The following is an 18,929-nucleotide window of genomic DNA, read 5'->3' on the forward strand; positions in this document are numbered from 1 at the left end:
AATCTAGTGGGACAAATATGTGTAGAAAATCATCGATGGGACAAACAGACTTGGTATAGTTTTTTAATATTTTCGGAACAAACAATGTTATTTTTAAAAGTTTTTCAAAAATATACGTGAAAATAGACTCATTGGTGATAAAAAACGAAAATCGACCAAAAGTAACATGGGACAACTATGCGTAGAACGGCAGTATACCTAACCATACTTTTTGGAAAATATCCGATCAACAAAAAAATGTTCAAGATTTTTCTGGTTATGAAACTTTTATTAATTGTTTTCACAACTGTTGCATGCCTGAAGTAGCAATATGAGTGCTGTTTATTTAGTGGAAGCCGATTTTTTTACGCTCAAACTACAAAAGTAGAAAAAACTCTAACCTCAAAATTGTATAGGAAAAGACCACAATCCCGTTTCACCTTAAGCCCCACGAAAATATTGAAAACACGTAAAACTAAAAAAAAGTGCATGTTTTTTCATTTCTTTTTTTCATATTTTAAAATTAAAATAAAATATTTGCAATTTGATGTTAACGTAGAATAAAACAATATTAATCAAAATAGCGACGAAGGTGCAATGAAGAGAGAAAAAGAAGAGAGATAAACCGAAATTTTAATTCAAAAAATCAATTGTTGGGAAACAAAATGGCATCACTGCTGCGAAAAAGGAAAATATACAATAAGGTGGCTTTTTACGCGGATTCCGGAATTTACGCGGATTCCGGAATTTATGCGGTTTTTTTACGCGGCACGTATCCCCCACGTAAAAAGTGACTTTAGTGTATTTAAATTCCTTGATAGGCAGATAAATCTCAAAAACCATTTGTTGGGTTGTTCTCTGGGTTAGAAAAATAACAGACGTTTGCAATAAAACGATTGTTTCTAATACAAAAAGGAAAAATTCAAAACTGGTTTCGTAAAAATGGTACATCTTTCATATGAGTCAATTACTTCGGGGTAATAGTTGTTTCTCGCATGAAATTTTCCAAGGAACATGATGAAATTATCAAATTCCAGGAAAAAGTGGCTGCATTGGCGGAAAATATAAATTTAGTTTTAAAATTCAAAAATAATTTATCTGGCAACACTAACCGTCAAAAATTATAAATTTATTTTTTTAAATCATCTATCAGTACTTTTCCAACATCTAACATCTAACGTTAGATATCTATGAATTGTAAGGTGAAGGAAAAAGAAGTTTTGAACAAACATTGCGTTATTTTGCAACGAAAGTGAACATAAATGAATAAGTCCCCTAACTTTGAGCCCATCCGTGATGGTCTATGCCTTGTTTGGGCTTTTTCATGGTCACTTCGTATTGAATGACTTATATAGCATTCCTACGCACATTTTATTCATTATATGTGGACTTGGTAGTACTTTGAACAATTATGCGTAGAATGGAGGAAAAGGCTTCATGATATGTGTCATTTGTTTGAAACTGACCGAGTTGAAACGTTCTTAACAGGAGGTATGATAAGACCATTTAGTGTCAAGCGACTTAAGCATGGGTTTATGTTTAAGGTCTCAAACTCATGCGGGGATTACAGCAAGTCAAATGCGATTCGAAACAGATAAAAAATGATAAACATGCCAGTCTCTAATCAACGAATAATAAACTAGCAGGCCGTGGGTGTTGCCTATGATTAGCTAAATAATTTAAAATATTGTTCATGTTCACCGTTTGTTATTTGGATGTAAAATAGAACTTGAGTTCCTGATTCAGATCGATTGATTAACAATTACAATCACTCATCTGCACGTCACCGTGTCAACGTTCCATGAGCATGTCAAACCGAGTTCGTATGTAGTAGAGATGGTCGGGTACGGGTATTTTTACCCGAAACCCGTACCCGACCCGTTCCCGACGGGTTCGGGTCGGGTTTCGGGTAACGCCAAAAAATATTCTACGGGTTCGGGTCGGGTACGGGTAATTAAAAAACCAAGGCTTCGGGTTCGGGTCGGGTACGGGTTTGAAAAATTCTCAATTGGTCGGGTACGGGTAATTCAATTTTCGTGAATTGTGAGAACTCAATTTTTATCATTTGAAGCCTGGGTGTTTTCTTAATGTCGATAATCGGTAAGATCGGAGAGAAAATCGCCCATCATCACTCAACGAGAGATCGCCCAATACCTATTCTGACAGTTGTCGGCAGTCTATGCACCAAGGGAATGACATCATGCTATCGCTTTCTAATGTTAGATTGAATAGTTCTTCCTGCAACGGTTTTGATTTAAATGGAGTTTTTGTCGGGCTTTATTCATAACTGTCAGGAAAACCGCGGAGCATTGCACAGTGGAGCGACTTAATACAAATGCTTGCCAAGTAAAAAAAAAGTGTCGATAAATACGACGAAAATATGGTATATACTTAATTTTGGGGTGCTGAACACGAATCTCCATTCCACTTTTTATTTGGAGACGTTCATAAACACGTGACTTAATTTTTCATGATTTTTAGCACTTCTCCCCTAACTTTTGCATTAAACAGAATTATATGATCTTCAACCACAAGCAACGCCACAGGGCGTCCTCTTTACAAAAACAGCTTACGTAGTTTTTGCACAACTCCTCAAATCAAGCAAATTTCGCAAAAAAAATTGTTTTTATAAAAATTAAAACAATATTATATATTATAATAGGTAATAAAAACTAACTACAAATCAACTTTTTCTTCGAGGCCAAAAAAAAAATCAAGCTATCATTGAAGCTGCAGAGCGTTTCAAAGTAATGATATATTTTTTTTAAATATGTCAAAAAACGTCAGTATGCCGAGTTTTGAAAAGTTATAAAAAATCAAATTTCATGATATTGCACCCATATAGTGGACTTAAGCACTTAAATATTTATTTATTTATTTATTTATTTAATATCTGTTTTTTACTGATTTTTAGAATTTATCAATGACACTGAATCTATACTCAAAATTACAGGTTTTTGGCAAATGAAGTGAATTATCAAATTTTTCTCAAGTTATGAACTACATTAATTTTGACCTTTTAAAATTCGTTTGACCCTTTAATGTGTTTATAAAACTCGTCGTTTATTTTAAACTTTACCAGACATGCACTTTTCATAGTGGACCGATTCCTTATAGTGGACCACCCGCCTGAAACTCTGGGTTTATTATCATTCGTTCACACGCACACTCGGTTCTAGCCTGGCTCCGGCCATCATCTCGAGAAACCACATATGACAATCAGTGCATAAAATGTACGAGGTACCCAGGCATGTTGAACAAAAAAAAATAAAAAAAAACCAGGACGGGTCGGGTACGGGTCGGGTACCGGCAATTTCGGCGTTTTTTTCTATCGGGTACGGGTCGGGTACGGGTAGTTAGAATAGATATTTTTCGGGTTCGGGTCGGGTACGGGTATTTTAAACAAACCAGACTTCGGGTTCGGGTCGGGTACGGGTTTGGAAATTTTCGATGAGTCGGGTACGGGTCGGGTACGGGTAAAAAGTTTCCCATACCCGACCATCTTTATGTAGTAGCGAGTTTATTACCCTGCACATGAAGACTTTGTATTGATATAGACCGTTCCGATAATTATAAATACACCGTCATTTCAAATAACGTGCAGTATTCAACCAAACGTTGGCTGCGTCCTGTTGTTTACATCCAAAAGAAACAGATGCTGTCATTTTTTCTAACATTTAGTGCGAAATTTTGAAAATGCGTGGCCTTTCTCCCGAGCAAAGAAAGCGAATTGTGCACAAATGGGGCACCGTGAGTGGTCTTTCTATAAGAAAATTAGCCAGAGAAGAAGGTATAAGTGTCGGAGCAGTTCAAACCGCATTACGGAAGTATTGTGAAGAGTGCACATTTACTGATGTCCCAAGACGTGGTAGAAAACCCGGGCCTGTTGATCCCACAATGGACAAAAAGGTTAAGGAATACTACAAGCGGCATCCTTCAGTATCAGTACGAGATGTGGCGAGAAAGCTTGGAACCTCGGCGAGTAACGTTATGCGTGCCAAGGGAAGAATGGGTCTGCAGACCCGTCGGAAGCAGAAGCAGCCAAAACGAAATCCAAAACAAGCTGAATCTGTGAAACCGAGAGCTCGGAAGCTTTATGACAAACTTCTGACCAAAAAAACGGCGTGTGTTATCATGGATGACGAAACCTACATAAAACTGGACTATAAGACTCTGCCAGGACCGCAATTTTATACATCACCGAAGGGAAAGGATGTGTCCCTGGACCAGTGAAAGCCATTTACACCGAAAAATTCGGCAAGAAGGTAATGGTTTGGCAGGCCATTTGTGAATGTGAGAAAATCTATTCATTACGAATGAAACAATGAATGGTAAAATTTACGTGAAAGAGTGTTTGCAGAAAAGGTTATTACCCATGGTTAAGCAGCATAACAATCCTCCAATCTTTTGGCCCGATCTTGCTTCCTGCCATTACTCTAAGGATGCACTAGGGTGGTATAAAACAAATCCTCTTCTGCAAGGGAGGGGTCCCATACAAATGAAACACAAATTTCTGCACATCTCGAAAAGTAACCAAGCAAATGGAACCAAATTTGGCAAGTGGATGTTTTTAGGAGTAACAAATATGTCCATGTTGGTTCGACACCCTTCCCTCTTCTGGAAGAGAGGGGTCCCATACAAATGAAACACAAAATTCTGCACATCTCGAGAACTAACCAAGTAAATAGAACCAAATTTGGTAGGTGGATGTTTTTAGGGGTAACAAATATATCCATAATGGTCTGACACCCCTCCCTCTTCTACAAGGGAAGGGGTAGGCAAAATAGGGGTAACCAAAATAACGGTTTGACACCCCTCTCTCTTCTATAAAGGAGGGGTCCCATACAAATGGAACTCAAATTACGCACAACTCGAGAACCAATCAAGCAAATATAACCCAATTCGGCAGGAGAATGTTTTTAGGTGTAACAAACATGTCCATAATGTTTCGACACCCTTCCTTCTTTCGGTATGTTTCCAAATACCATTTCGAAATCCAAGATGGCGACTTCCCGTTTCTGAAAAATAGCGCCAAATGACCAAATACCACCCAACATGGGTATTTCCGGAATTGTTATGATGCACTGAAGCCACAAATCGACCTCAGACAACATTTCGAATTGTAAGATGGCGACTTCCGGTGTCTGGAAAACAACCGAAAAAGACCAAATACCAGATTGACGCTCAGAGGCAAGAAATTGTTAACAAATGCCAATGTGAAATCCAAGATGGCGACTTCCGGTTTCTGAAAACAGCGGTAAATGACCAAATACCACCCAATATGGGTATTTCCGGGATTGTTATGATGCACTAAAGCCACAAATCGACTCAAACAATATTTTGAATTGTAAGATGGCGACTTCCAGTGTCTGGAAAACAGTCAAAAATGACCAAATACCACCCAATATGAGTGTTTCTTCAACCAGATTGACGCTCAGAGGCCAAAAATTGTCTCCTAATGCCATTCTGAAATCCAAGATGGCGACTTCCGGTTTCCTAAAAACAGCGGCAAATGACCAAATACCACCTAATATGGGTATTTCCGGGATTGTTATGACGCACTGAAGCCACAAATCGACCTATCAACCTCAGACAACATTTTGAATTGTAAGATGGCGACTTCCGGTGTCTGGAAAACAGCCAAAAATGATCAAATACCACTAAATATGAGCGTTTCTTTAACCAGATTGACGCACGGAGGCCGGAAATTGTTCCCAGATGCCATTTTGAAATCCAAGATGACGACTTACGGTTCCCGAAAAATAGCCCAAACTGACCAAATACCACCCAATATGAGTATCACCGGATCCAGAATGATGCAAGGAGCTATAAATTGACCTTAGACAACAGTTTGAATTGAAAAATGGCAACTTCTGGGAAACAGCCGAAAATAACCGAATACTACTACATATGGATATGTCCGTAATCGAAATGATATATAGAAGCCAAGCATTGACCCTGGACACCATTTTGAATTCGAAGATGACCACTTCCAGTTTCTAGAAAACAACGAAAATAACTGATACCCAATATATCTCCGGAATAGAGATGATGTACAAAAACCAAAAGTCGAGGATGTTGCCAAAACCAATCATTTTTAAACGATATAATCCAATCACAAGGAATCAATGAATTAGAAATGTTTAAACATATTAAATTAAACACAAAAATAGGCGGGACGAAGTTTGATGTATTTATAATTTTCGGGACAGTCTATACTGCCTGATTATTCGAGCCAGAACAAGGCCGTAATGGGGAGTGATTTGATATTATATCACATTCTGTGTCATACGACTAAAATATAGAACGGCACTCTGTGCGCTTTAAACGGTCATTTGGGAATGATTTCTTCCAATACGAATGCAATTACAGTTTTAAAATAAGAAACATTTTTGTATTTTTGCAATTTGATTACGTGAAAAGTCGAATATCGCATTGATATACAAAAACATGTTATCTAGAAGACACACGTTGCTTTAGCATTCTGCAAAAATAAGGGAAAAGACTGTTAATACAGTTAATCATCCTCAGATGAGGCTCAAACATAAAACAGCTAATTCAGTTTGAACCTTCAAGACCAAAAGTGATATCGAGGACAGAGTTCAGTCTGATTATATGACATGTTGTAAAGAAAATTGTGAACTTTAATGAATACGGTCATTTTTAACCTTTTCATAAAAATACATCAAAATGTATCAACACCTGTTACAACAATATAAAAATAACAATCCCTGAACCAAATTGATAACGGATCGAATTCGGTTCATCGCACCTTTATCGGTTAGAATAAACGGAACAGAAGAAGGGCTGATGCAAATTTACATCTGCTTCGTCGTCGATTTTTTTCTCACTGCCAGCTTCGCGAGATTGAATTTCCCAATGTCAATCAGAACCAAGATCGGAGATCATTCCAGCTAGTCAACTTACTCCCGGTCCCAACCCACTTTGGCAAGGGCGTTAAAGGATACAACAGCAAAAAAGGGCCACACCAAACCGCACGAATAAAGAAGAGAAATGCAGTCCAATGTCACGAGGGCAACCGAAAGAAGAACAAGATAAATTGAGTCATATTTTCAAATTTATATCATTACCCTATTGTCACTCTAGCTCGTAGCTAAGACGGTTCGCTTAGAGGGTGAAGCCCTCTGACTAAACGAAAGGAAAGGGTGTTGCTGTGTTGTGATGCAGTTGTTCTGCCCGCTCCAGGAATAAGTTGTCTATCTTACTTAATAACAATATAGTGATGAAACTCACGCCTATAAATGTAAATGCAATATGCAATTGATTCATTGAAAATCTTGAATTTTAAAATTATAATTTTCCCAATAAAACATCTCAATTTCAATTTCGTGCCAAAAACCACTACGTAGTTTGGTCAGCTGAAAGTGCACAAATTGCTCTCAATACATAGAAGCATAACTTCGGATGTGGATCAGGTTCATGACACACGATACATGCAGCTACTTCAGCTGTGAATTTTCCTCGGAAAGCTTTGAGCGACGTCTATCGAAAGATGGGAACCTAATGCGTTAAGAGTCAGATTTGTACAGGAGATTTCATTTGCACAAACGGGCATCTTTTTACACAAAGGCTCCGGATGTTTCAACCACCCGAAAAGAGAGAGGCGCAGAGAACGGTGATCACAAAAAAAAAAGAAAGAAAATCGAAAACATTCGTAGTGACTGCCGATGTGCTACGTGGAAAGCTATGTTCATTCATACATCATACTGCCAACGATTGTGATGTGCCTCAATCCGTTCGAAATCCGACAGCTGACTCGGATTCCCGAGTACGCTAGAGTAGGACACATTCATGTAGGATATTGCAGGCATCTGATTATTATGAGATATGGTGCGAATATGTCGAAATCGTTTTGGAAGCATTCTGTCTGCCTTGTGATCTGTCATCGACGAAACGACTGGTACGACATTGTGATTGTAGTTCTCGTGTGTAGCTAAAGCTACCGACAGGCGAGATGTATTTTCGCGTATTTACTGATTTCCGACATTCGACATTGAAGGTGAGATATGTGTGTATAACAAATGCTTTACCACCCACACGATTCGGTTTTCATAAACACGCATCCCGCTCGTCTAGAGGGGTTTATCAATATATCAGCGGTTTGTTATTCGATAAAGCATAAAAGAAAAGCGTAGATTGTTTATCGGATCGTTTACTCAATTTTAGATCCGGTTTTATTACTTTGGAGAACTGACTTTCGGAGTCCTCCACTGCAGTTCTTTGTGCGTATTTCATTGAAAGTGAGATAACGTGTAGGTACATAAAATAAACATACAAGTAATTTACATGTCTGCAATATGTTGGTTTGATTGCTAAAATATTGTTTTCTCTGCTTCGAAAACATTACAAATGTAAATGAGCAGCTCGTACACCTTTCACAGATGCTAAAAAATTTGGACGCTCTTCAAAGAAGATACCTCTTTACACGTTGTATTCTGAGGTTGCATGTGAAAACAATGAGCGTATGCTATACATGCATTCCTTTCAATAACAACAATGTCTTTCAAACAATTCTACATGCAGTGAAGGCTCCTGTGGAAAAATTCCGCAGAGCTGCCTGACGCTAGACACTGTTGAACTGTTTCGTGACACAGATTTTCCTCATACAGCAGAAATGTTGAGTAGCTGTGTAGGAATGTAGGTCGCAATGTTGGATATGGTTAAGCAGTGGTGTGCTGTTAACGGTTATGTCTTTAAAGATAGTTCCAGGAATCGTGTTAGGTTATCAAAAACATTGGTTAACCCAGGGGGTCTTACATTACAATTGACAACACGAAGAAAGAGATTTGAATGGTGTTGTTCACCTAAAGGTACTTGACCGCACTGGAATAAATTCAATCGAAAATTAACTTGACTCAGGCGAGTCGTTCGAAACATCTATTCTAATTTCATATTCGTAATTTAATTTAATTTAATTTAATTTAATTTAATACATTTATTCCCTTATTGAATGTACAAACCATTAGCATTTCATGTATTGAGTCACTTACAAGAAAATCAAGTGAATTATTGATTTATTATATACGCAAAGTACATTTTTATATAAAACTTTTACATTTGGAAGAAGCAATCGAAGCAAAACTAACAAAGATATGAAATTTTTACCATTTGAGTCTCAAGTTACTTTTTTTAACTAAATAAAAGCTTGAAATATTTTTTTTTCTAATCTGTTTTTAATAAATAATAACTCAGTATTAAATCTACGATCTAATGAGTTGAACTTTTGCATCATTTCAAAACAACATTTTCGTGCATTTCCACACCAGATAAGAAAATGGTTGAAAACGACTTCTTCTAATCCAAATAAAACTTTTTGTCTGATTGGTTGTCAAATGTGATTACAATTTTCATTAATCGTGTTTTTTTTTTAAGATATCGTTTTACGAACACATATCAATGTTGACTAATTAATTTTATACATAGAAGATTTAGAACAACGAATCTGTTTGAAATAACTTCAAAGTTACAGACAATTGAATGATTATTTTGAAATTTGTCAAACATAAATTTATTGGCAGTGACATGTAGAAACTATAATTTCACGGATTTTGAGGGTGGCAGTGAGTCCGTGACTTCGATGCCCCTACAAAGGTTCACTTACCATGACTCATGACTAAACACAATTGATTAGCTCAGAAAATGAGCACATAAACATTAAAATTTATATGGATTGTGATATACTTATTGCACAGTGATATTTTTCAATTTTGTGGTTTAAGAGCCATTGTTTCTTCTAAGTAGTAGTTGGATTAACTATAAAGTTCTTTTTTGTGGTCCCCGTGGCTCTGTGGTTAGCGATGTCGGTCGGCTAGCTCTCCCACACGGTTGTGATATCGGGTTCGATTCTCGATCGAGTCGAGGATCTTTTCGAGCTGGAAATTTTCTCGACCCAGCACTGGGCACGGTGTATCGTTGTACTTATCCTACATATGCAAAATGTGCCAAAAAAACAATATCGATAACGAAATCTCTCAACTAATCTAGTTGATCGAGACCGCTATTAGCCCCAAGGCTAAGCGTGCGATATTGTTTTTTATAAAGTTCTTTATTTATATGCAAATAAAAATAAGCGTGGTCCTAGAATCAGCGAACTAAAAACAAAATAACTCTTTTGTTTGCAGAAACAATTGTATACATTCTTTGGCAAAGTTATAGATGAACTATTTTAAGCAACTTCGTGAAACACTTTTTTTGTAGCTATCAAATTTAGCGATTTAAAGCAATTTTGCGTAACTGGCTCAGGCTGGGTCCCAAAAAACAGTTTTTTTGCTCTATTTTTTTTTTTTGAAGTAGAATACTTCTCTCAGGAAGTTCGGCTACATAGGGATGTGAAATGAAAATCTAAAACCGAAAAAAGTGAAAAATATGTCCAATTTCAAATGCTAATAAATCGGTTAGTATTCGATGGATTTCCTTCGTTCTTGTTTCAGTTCAAATTTAATAACAAAGTTGTCTTGGGATGATCTTGAGAGCTTAAAAAGACGCAACTTTTGACGTGGAAACATTGTCGATATATTGAACAAGTGAAGAGTTATTAACGTTTCTATTTTGAAAATAGGTCCTTTTCAAATATTGCTACCTCCGTTTGGGGCAAATGGGGCAAAAATATGTTTTTGAACCATTTGAAAGAACAAATATTGCACTTACTTGTGAAAAAATATTGAAGACAAACTAAATTATGGCCCTAAAACCACGAAATCGCATCGAAAAGCTCATGTCCGCCTAAATTGCCTTACGGTATCACTGCACACTGAGCCTGGAATGGAATTAGTCGCGAAGGTGAAGTTGCGATGCCAACTAATTTCCATCAAAGGCTGGCGCTTTGCGGTTTTCGACAAAATTGTAGATCTTTAAATTCTTCGAAATTTCACGAAATATACACAACTTCTAACTCTTCAAGTTTTAGGGATCTAAGAGTTTTTAGAAAAAAAATTATCAGAATTCCACGATTCTTGTGATAACACAGTGCAACAATTTTTTTGCCTTGGTTTCTATGTATGGTTTTTTGATGAATAAAATTTCCGGAGCTTGAACATATTTCAACTTAAGAGGCAACGATGGCGCCATTTAGAATTTTTGAGAAACTGGAAATTTTTTATGTTTTTTTCGACGCCATTTTGTTTTAAGGCCAAATATCAAAATTCTAAGAGTTTGTCCACATATTAGCATCTTTTCACCCATCTTTTGAAAAAAAAAAAACATCTTAAATCGGATAAAAACTGAGCTCAAAACGGTGATTCTACGAAACCGGTTTTGGCTTAGTTTTGGTATATATCACAAAGCAAAATAATATCGAGTCTTGTGTGAACAAACAAAAAATAATATCGAGTATGCCTGAGCATTAATGGTAATGCGCTAATATCTTAAAGTGGTAGTCAAATTATATCTTATTATGAGTAAAAAAGTCTCAAAAATCGAATGGTAGGTGTCTGATCTACGTGAAATGTCAACAAAATGTCGATTTTGTCCCAATTCCCCTACAAAACTAAAATAGGTTTATCTGCTGATATTTTACGTAGATTAGACACCTACCATTCGATTTCTGAGACTTTTTTTGTTCAAACTCGGGGAGATTTAGTTTTGCATAAAAATACACAAAAAAATCATATATAGAAGCCAAGGCAGAAGAAAAGTCAATTTTTGTTGCACTGTGTAATTTTATGAGTTCACTCAAATTTATTTCTTTCAAACTTTTCCTCGATAGAAGTTGAATAGTTACGTCATTTTATTCCGAGTACAGAAGTTTTTAAGTACTTCAGCGAATTGCGTATTCTTTGATGAGTTAAATTAAATTTCTTCATACTGACTTCTTGCCAAAAGGTTTCTGACCTACGCCAGTGGTTCTTACTCTACGTATGCTATGTGAGTACGCAGTGGGGGGCATATCCCGCCAATTCACTAAATTGCTGATAAGCAACGCTAGTTTTCAGTTAGCGGTTGAGCGTTTTCAATAATATTTAAGCTAGTTAGCTAGTTAGAGTTGTCAGCGTCGCTAAAACTTGGGCCTTCAAAACGCTAATCGCTAATTCGCTAAAGGCGTAAGGAAGGAAATTTTCGGTTAGCGGTGCCCACCTCTGCATATACGCGTAGTGTTGATTGTCCGTCAGTTGTGTTTTGTTTTTGATGCGCAATGAAGCAATTTCGGGAAGTAGTAAGAAATAGTTTTTGTCCGGTTACTGTCCTTGCACAATATTCAAACGTCTGAAAGTGTGTGGGGTTAAACAAGATTTCGTTTATAAAACCATCAAAAAGGTCCTCTCACGAGGACCGTAGAAGATACGGTCGGTTTCGGTCTGCAAAGACACCGCAAGTCGTTAAAATTCTTAGGGACGTATCCGACGAAAAAGGTAGCTCTCAATTCCAAAACTTGCTATCTCTGAATATATCTATCGGATCTGTCTACAATATTTTGGCAACCGATCTTGGATATAGGACCTACAAGAAGCGTAAAGTTCACGGCGATTCATTCCTCTCAAGAAAAGAGCTGGTCACGAGTTAATTTTTTCTGAAGAGAAGCTATTTGTCCTGGGGCAGCCACATAATGAACAAAATTATTGATTGTGAGCAGCAGTAAGATACAATATTTCGGAGTTCCAAAGAAATGTTTCTCGATTCCAGAGTGCAGCTTCAGTAATCGTTTGGAGGCCACTTTGCATGAGAGGTAAGCTTTCACTGGTTTGCATTGACGAAGGCTGCTGTTTATTATACAACGGAAGTTTTGGAGAAAATAGTTGCCCCAAGTCTTCGAAAACTCTTCGGACATGATTGGAGATGTTTCAGTAAGACCGTGCACTAGCGCATGCTACGAACATGGTTCAAAGCTGGTGTAGCAATAATTTGATGGATTTTCTGGATACTTAAGATAAATGACCGCCAAGCTCTCCAGACTTGAACCCAATGGATATTTTTGTCTGGTGATATTTACTGGTTACAAGATCCCCAACTTGGAGCAGTTTAAAGCGGTTATCTTGAAAATCTGGGATGAGATACGCACGGTCTAATCTTACTCCTATCTTACTGACTATAAAGTGAGCTAATCCTTGTAATTGAGGATTGCAACGATTTTTGTCGAAACTTATTGATAATTTGGTTTGACATATTTTCTAATGTTTCCACATTAGTAAGCCTGTGTAATTCATTCGTACTAAACCAGCGAGGACGCTTCAATATCATTTTCAGAAGTTTATTTTGAATCCTTTGAAGCATCTTCTTTCTGGTTTTACAACAACTGGTCCAGATGGGGTCTGCATATAACATTGTTGGTCTAAATATTTGTTTGTAAATTAACAGTTTATTCTTGAGACAAAGTCTAGAATTTCTGTTGATAAGAGGATACAATCATTTTATATATTTATTGCACTTTGTTTGGATATTCTCAATGTGCTCCTTGAAAGTAAGATTTTTATCATAAATTAGCCCTAAATATTTAACTTGGTCAGACCAATTTAAGATTGCACCGTTCATCTTAACAACATGATTATTAGTGGGGTTGAGAAAAGAAACTCTTGGTTTATTAGGAAAAATAATTAATTTTGTTTTTGATGCATTAGGAGAAATCTTCCATTTCTGCAAATTTGAAGAAAATATATCTAGACTTTTTTGCAGCCTACTGCATATGACACGAAGGCTTTTTCCTTTTACGGAAATGCTTGTATCGTCACAAAACAGAAATTTTTCACATCCTGGTGGTAAATCAGGAAGATCAGAAGTAAAAATATTATATAAGACTGGGCCCAAGATACTTCCTTGAGGTACACCAGCTCTAACAGGCAATCCATCAGATTTACTATTCAAATAGTTAACCTGAAGAGCACGGCCTGTCGAGTAACTTTGTATCATTTTTGTGATGTAAAGAGGACATGATGTAAAGAGACGAAAATTGGACATTTTAGCTATAAAACCTGGGGTGGCATTGTGCAGCTCGATTCGAGCGACTTTCGCTATTTTCGAGTACGTCACATACTGCCAGTTTTGCTCTGAGCTCAAAAAGAGCTGTCATTGTCATTTATCCTTCGGCTTATTTACCCGCAAAGTCGAAAAAAATACGAAAAATGAAACATAACGCCCACCAGAGATCATTTAGTTTTGTTCGAGTTGCTCGAAACAAAATGCGCAATGTCACCCCTGTATGCCAAACACTGTCGAATGCTCTTTCTATGTCTAGAAGAGCAGCTCCAGTTGAATAACCTTCAGATTTATTATTACGAATCATATTGATTACTCTTCATCTTCATCTTCCAGCTGGTCTCAAGGTACGATGCTGGCCTAACAAACCAGTTGTCGTAGGTTCGAGTCTCGGCTCGGGAGAGACTGTTAGTGTCAGTAGGATCGTAGCGCTAGCCCCGCAATTGTCCTGTACACTTAACAGTTGGCTGCGAAGTCTGTGTACAATAAACAGAAGGTCGAGTTCCGATACGGAATGTAGCACCAAGGCTATTGATTACTCTAAGTAATTGGTGAGTAGTTTGACAAATAACTTCTATTCGGCCTTCGCGCTATGCACGAGTTATTCTCAGCAGACGTTAGAGTTGTACTAGGTATGTGTAATGAGGGTTGTCAAAAACCTAATTTGTCCCAAACTTCATGAAATTATTCTGAGAACCAGATAGATCAGAAAATATTTGTTTTTTTTAATCCATTTTTGCAAAACGGCTTGAGGGTTGGGAAGCTTTGAAAAAATAAAAGTAGTTGATAGTTTTATTTTTTATTTTTAACGTTTATTATTAACTTGCACAAGTAGAATTGAATTCGACAGCACTGCAGTGGTTTGACACAGCAGTAACCTAAGTACCTAACCTTTCATAACGTTTTGCGGGTATGTTTCTTTATAAGCAACATTGCGGGAATTTCCTCATCAGTGGCTCCATAAAAATGTGATTTTTCTTAATAATTTTCTCACATGAAAAAAGTGACGCAGAGAGACAATCTTTTGAATTGATTTAAATGGAAGTCTAGACATGATAATAAATTTGTTTCGATTGAAAAATAAAAATAAAATGATGAATTCATTAAGAATATCACACAGCGGCTCGTCGCTGTCAACTCAAACGGCGATTTCGGTCTTCCTTTTTCTTGTAAAGCGCAAGTTATGCCAAGTTCCAAGCGAAGTATAAAATGTGATAAGTTAAAACGCGTGAAATTTCGCTAGCGTAATCAGTAGTGTAATTTTGGTTATGAACCATAAGATTTTTTACCAGCCATTAATTTACAATTCACATGAAGTGAATTCCACGAGTTTACACTTTGTGCGGAGTGAAAATCAAACGGAGCTGTCAGAATATAAGCGCTCAGAAAAGTTGTCTACATATGGTTTTGTTAATATCATACTTTTCATTCGGATAGATTTGACATATAATAAAGGTTGCCCAACTACTACTTCAAGAGATATTTCTATTGAACTAAAAGTTTGCGTTGAATTAGTTATAGTTCAATAGAAATATCCATTTAGCTATTAGTTTGACAAACTCCATGAAATGTCAAATCTATCCGCCATCAGAGCCTGACAAAGTCATTTTCAATTGACAATTATCAGGTTACAGTGACGCTTTGACTCGTTGCTTTCAATTGAAAAGCTTTTGTATCATTTTCGTGCACTTCGTGAGTCACATGACACCCAGTCGGAGGCTCTTGCTGTGATTCTGACAACTGAAGGGCTTGAAATTGATACAAACGCTTTTCAATTGAAAGCGGAGATTATCACCATCACTCTCAAATGACGATTCTCAATTGAAAATGACAATGAGCGCTGACGAAGACAGAAGCCTTCCATACAGTACTTTACGCACATATATAAGAAAGAGGGAGGAAATATTGATCGGAATTTGCGTAACGTATTCATTGGATGCCATTGCCGTTCTAACTACGGCTTGCAGTATATCAGTTTCATTGTTTTGTTTGGGAAATGTAGAGCCCTGTCCGCCATTACCGCTCGTGAAAGCTTTTATACGTGACTACTGACAGTTATAGTAAAATAGTCACATAATGAATGAACATAAGAATGGAAGAAAACCGTTGAAAACTGACTGAGTTATAAGTATTTGTAAATGGACAATTTCGTGACTCGATGTATTCGGTTTTTCAATTTGTACCTCTATGTTGCCCGAAGACGTGATTCTACGTCAAAACCGTTGAAAAATTATTGTAAATGCATTTTTTGCGTATTGTTTAAATCTTTTATAACGAATGCACGAGCCGTTGTTAATAAGTTACCGATTTTTTTTTGTACCAACAATGTTTTCCCCTGTCCAAACTTTCTTTTAAATGATTGTAAAAGATAATTTCTTAGCGTCGCCTTGTTCACCTGGCAGAAAAATTAACAAAAATCAGCGTTACTCAAATCACTATGATTTCATTTCACGAAAAATCGGATAAATTTCATGAAGTTTTTTTTATATTTTTTTAATTTATTTTTATATAACAGCAGCACAAGCGTATTTTCAATGATTTTTTCAATGATTTCGTCGATATTTTTGCGTTTAATCCGGTCAATGAGATGAATAATGGAATGAATACCTTAAATTCTTCACCATTCAAGTCAGCCCGATAGACAAACTGGTTAATACTAACAACGTAAACGTACACGCTGTAGTCAGAATGGTTGGACGTTTTGGTTTGATTTGTCTAAAGCATTCGCTTTGTTTTTTTTTTTTCTGCTCGTCCTACTGTCGTCAGAACTGGAATGCTTCAGCATTCCTATCAAATTTTATGTTGCTTTCTGTGTTAAGTAGTGTGAATTCAGATATGTAGCCAGGCTGTGATAAAATAATGTTTTGAACAGTAATATTGAAAGCTTAAAAATCAAAAGCAAACATGAGAAAATTATAAAATTGGCCATTCGCAATACTTAAACATCGTGAGACATTACACATCAAGCTTTCATCGCGGCTTGAAGCTAAATGAATTCAAAATAGTAAATTAACTTGAATGTTCTTGGTTACCCGACGCTTCAACAAAGTGCTAGGAAAAGTGGACACAAACTTTTACGATGTGACTGTCGAGCATCGAGCACTGACTGGTGGTCTGTCTGTCGGGAAGCAGGGACGGAAAGGAAACTCAGTTGAGACGATGGGATAAATGTTTGATCTGAGATTCCAACGGAAGATTGTCCACAAAATTGAATGAACGACTGCAGTGCTAAACTTCGTTAGGTTATGTTAGTCTTCTGATTTGTTTACGGTAACTCTTAGAACGTGCTTCAAATTTGCACCGAGAACACTTCTGGCACTAATAGCAGTTTGAGAAATATTCGCTTGTATACCACAAAGGGGATGATATAAAGGTGCGTTAAAAAATATAGAATGTAGAATTATTCGAAGATGTATTACAAGGTTTTTAAACGGTAATCATACAGTATAAATGAATCTTGGATTTTCCTTAACTTTTGATGATTTTATGTAAAGTAGGGTTACAAGAAAAAAGCATTATCTGTCTCATTAGAATCTTGCGTTTATGGCTAAGCTAGAATAACGTTTATAAAATTGCAGTCAATTAGCCAAGTATATAAAAACTTTGGGTTATTGGATTGTATTGTTTGTTTCACCATTACAAGAGGCTATTCCATAGAAAAACTTTCGAATTTTCTTTTCAAAGAACTTTACTCTCAAATGTATGCAGAAAATGGTGCCGCTTACAACTGAAAGCTTTTCCAAACAATCCGAGACTTTGTTTTGACTTTGCTGTTTGTTTCGCCAGACTAAATCAACACCGTATGTCTGCTCGGATTACCAGACCAAACGGTATCACGATCTAATTTTCACCCACCATTATCGCGCCATTTTTTTTTACTGAAAAAGTCACGGGAAAAATAAGAAATGACAGTTCAGCGTTTCAAAAGGGAAGTCGCAAAACTATCCTACCTGTATGTGTGTTGGGCCGCCGGAGAAAATATCTAATTAGTCGTTTAATTTATTAATGGATCTGAAACACTCGGCTGCAAGTCGTGTTCAGGTCTTTCTTAAGGATCAGATTTGCTGAGGTTAGTTACTTCACTTCACTGAGAAAAATATATCGTTTCATTTTGCTTGTTTTCTGTTCGCCTCCAGGATTAGATTATTTCCTGTTTGCCACTGTCACTGTCTAGCTAGCAACCGCAATTAACTTCTTACGAGTGTTCAGGAAATTGTTCCATATAAGAAATATGTATCACTATCCGTGTTTGCGCGCCTAACTCTACAACCAAACAAACACACGTCATACGCTGCTAAATTCAACAAGTGTCACAATTTTTCAAGATATCTACATTCAAATCACATTTTTCTTAGCACTACTGGAATGAGAACGCCTCTTTTACTCACTTGCAGAATCTCTAGCCAAATTAGCCTTCTACTTTTAGTCTGCTCAAAACAAATCTTGTTCTACTAGCACTTCTTCCACTCAAGAAGCTATCTCCATTAACCCCGCCAGTGATTTCCTCTCAAGGATCGGAATGTCAGCTGAGAAAACGTGTTCAACAGGCGGCTGTCGGAAATAAACTAACCCTAACTGTCGCGAAAAGCAACACGTAGCTGCTGCCGCCGCCGTTACATCCGGCTTGCTTTCGGTTGACTCTATCGGTGGGTGTATGTTTTTGTTATTGTGCTTCCGTTTTCGGAAAACCTCTCGCTCTCTGGGTTGGTTTTTCCGTGGCGAAGCACGAACGAAAATTATCTCTCGTTGCTTCGTGCTACCTACTTCGAGCGTGGAGTAAAGCAATCGGCTCCAGTGATACTTCGGCGTTCTGATGGAGTTAGGTTTACTTTCAAAACAATGTCGGTCTGAGCATCCCCAGTACGGTGACGTCCCTTTCTGATGATGATCCTTTTTTTGTTCCACATTGTACTATTTGTTGGAATGCTACAGGAATGGCATATATTCCGGCTTTTTGTGTTAATTATGTAATGCTCTTAAAATCTCAGATTGGAAAAAATGCATAACAGTTGAAATAAAGTTTA

At 37.0% G+C, this 18,929-nt stretch overlaps 1 protein-coding gene across 2 annotated transcripts in view; it reads right to left on the reverse strand.

Annotated features, from left to right (window-relative positions):
- LOC129731081 (protein dimmed) overlaps positions 1–18,453 on the reverse strand; it is a 118,593-nt gene extending 100,140 nt beyond the window's left edge. Inside the window, exon 1 of one of the 2 annotated variants that reach the window (XM_055690830.1) lies at positions 18,294–18,453. The gene's annotated coding sequence lies outside the window, so the exon portion shown is untranslated. Of the gene's footprint in view, positions 1–17,855 lie in introns of both variants that reach the window. The other variant, XM_055690829.1, reaches the window with a different exon arrangement.
- Between the last annotated feature and the right edge of the window lie 476 nt (positions 18,454–18,929).

Source organism: Wyeomyia smithii, chromosome 3 (genome assembly GCF_029784165.1).
Source record: "Wyeomyia smithii strain HCP4-BCI-WySm-NY-G18 chromosome 3, ASM2978416v1, whole genome shotgun sequence".
In the NCBI taxonomy this organism is placed as follows: Eukaryota; Metazoa; Arthropoda; class Insecta; order Diptera; family Culicidae; genus Wyeomyia; species Wyeomyia smithii.